A 2710-nucleotide genomic window follows, 5' to 3' on the forward strand; every position below is an offset into this window, starting at 1 on the left:
ATCTGGAGGGCCGCGAGTCTGACACCTGTGCTATATAGGAAAAGGCAATGATGAACCGCCTTTGATCATCGTTTGCCTTGAAAACCCCATAAGGTGAAACTCTGGTCAGAAATTAAGACGCCTTGCAGATGTTTTAAAAAGAACCGTTTTGGATTTTTTCTTCCGCACAGCACAGGAAAAATAAAGCGTTGCCAGCCAAAATGGTTCTTTTCCCCACCTCCCCACCTTTCCGCTCGAGTTCTTTTATTCCTTTTTGTTGCGCCTGCCATTTCCTGCGGCTGCAGAAAGTCTCCATGCCTGCCTTTGCTGAAGGTTCCCCATGGAGGTTTCCTTCGCTGGCAGCATGTCCACCCGCTATTTCCTTTCAAAAAGTACAGGAATAAAGTTGATTTTCCCTGGAGATCCCATGAACGTTTTCCCATTAAGAAGCAATGGGCAGAGGTGCGATCCAGCAGGTTCTCACCAGTTCCTGAGAGTGGGTTACTAATAATTTGTGTGTGCCGAGAGGGGGTTACTAATTGGGTCTGCTTTTCCGTTAGAAATTCCACTAGGTCCAAAAATCATCAAGTCCTGTTGTTTCCTATGTGGCTGGTTAGTGAAGGTAGAAAACGGGATAATTCTCCCTGTTGGGCTGTTTTAAAAACATGTTTTAGAAATATGGTAAAGTTCCTGGTTTAAGGAAAGTATCCTTCTTTTGATTTCTAGAAACAAAATGAAGTATTTGAAAGTATTAAGTATTTGACAGGCAGTCAATTAGAGGAGAAGTAGTTGTTTCTGTTGGCAGTAGACGATAGGACTTGCTATAATGAGTTTAAATGATGGACAGAAAGATACCAGCTGGAAATTAGGAACTTTTTTTTTACAGTAAGAGTTTTTTACAGTAACAGAGAAATTATTAATGCCCTGCCCCCAGAATGCCCGGCCACGCCCCCGTCGTGCCCCGCCCAGCCCCATTGGCGCTACGCCACTGTTTGAATCCCACCACCATGGGAACCTGTTACTAAAATTTTTGGATCCCACCACTGGGCAGACTGGTCTTGGGTGGCCGTGGGCCACTTTCACCCAAATCTCAGGGATTTTGTGGAGGTAAAACAAAGGAACAAAAATGGTGTCAGCTGCTTGGGTTCCCATTGAGGGTAAAGGCAACGTATAAAAGGATTACATAAAAATGAATAAAACTCCTATTCCTTTCACTGTTTGGGGGACAGATCCCTGTGGCACAGCCTTCAGACATTTGTTTGTTTATTTACTTCATTTGTACCCAGCCGTTCTCCTGAACGGTAGCCCAAAGCAGCTTTACAACGATTTCCTTTGCCTCCTATCTCTATCCTCAAGCAGCCATCTTGTAAAGTAGGTTCAGCTAAGAGTTTGTGTGGACTGGCTCCTGGAGGTCATCCAGCAGCAAGATTAATCTTTGGCAGTGGACGGAGGCGACCTGGCTCCTAGATCCTCAGACAAAACTCCATCTACTAAAGGTAAAGTTTCCACTTAAGTCGCTCTCGAATTTGGGGTACCCACTGCAAGCAGTGATTTTATAGGCAAGCCATTTACTTTTGTGAGGTAGTTTGCCATTGCTTTCCCTGGCTATTCTTTACCCCTCTAGCTATGAGCTAGGTAGCCACGCATCGACCAAGAAATGGATGGATGGCTGTAGGAGGTTAAGAGCCTGTGGGACCCAATCTGGAGGAACCGGGTTTGATTCCTCAGCTCTGCTGCCTGGAGCTGTGGAGGCTTCAGGGACCTCAGATTAGCCTGTACACTCCCACACACGCCCAGCTGGGTGGACCTTTGGGCTAGTCACAGCTAATTGGAGCTTTCTCAGCTCCCACCCAATTCTACAGGGTGTTTGCTGTGAGGGGGGAAGGGCACAGCATCAGTCCAGCCCCTTTGAGTCTCCTGCAGGAGAGAAAGGGGGGATATAAATCCAAACCTCTTCTTCTTCTCTTCTGAGTTGGACTATGAGTTTCAGCTGCTGTGGGATATCTGACCCACAGGGGGCTCTGAACCTCCTGGTCCAAGTGAGCTGCAGTGCAAGACCTCTCCACCACTCACGCCCCACACTCTGCCCTTCCCATCTACTTCACCATGCTGGCTCACTTCCTATGCCACTGGAGCAAGCAATTCATCAGCTATCACACTATAAGTGCTTTCATCCCTTCACTTTGCATAACCCAAGTCAAGAGCACTTAAAGTTTTGATTTCTAAGACGGTTAGCCATGGGAAATGCTGGCCACCAAGCTCTTGGGAGGGCTGCAGCACAACCTGCTGGTTCTAGATTTCCAACCTGATGCAAAAATATGGCAAAATGTGAAGACCGTTTGCACCCTCTGTCGTCCCACGTTACAAATAGGTTCTTTCCTATCATGGCACTTCAGCTACGTGCTAAAAAAAACCAGAGAACGAAGATGACTCCAGCCAGCAAAAGCAACTGGAATTCCCCTAGCACAAGAGTGGGAGGGGCGGCCTTCACACCTGTGAAACTGTGTGGCTGTGGCTCCCCTGCTTTAACTGCTGAGCAGCTCCTCAAGATCTCTAGTAGATGCCAGATGGCATGCCCAATTCTGAGAGCTTCCTTTGAAAGGCAGGCAGGGGACAGGAATCCAAGTTCACTGCTCTGACCACTACACCACACACTGGGTGGGATGGGGGCCAGCTAAAGGCTAAGAAGAAGAAGCAGCTAGCAAGAAGAAGAAGAAGAAGAAGAAGAAGA

This window comes from Sphaerodactylus townsendi, linkage group LG03, assembly GCF_021028975.2.
Source record: "Sphaerodactylus townsendi isolate TG3544 linkage group LG03, MPM_Stown_v2.3, whole genome shotgun sequence".
NCBI classification, from domain to species: Eukaryota; Metazoa; Chordata; class Lepidosauria; order Squamata; family Sphaerodactylidae; genus Sphaerodactylus; species Sphaerodactylus townsendi.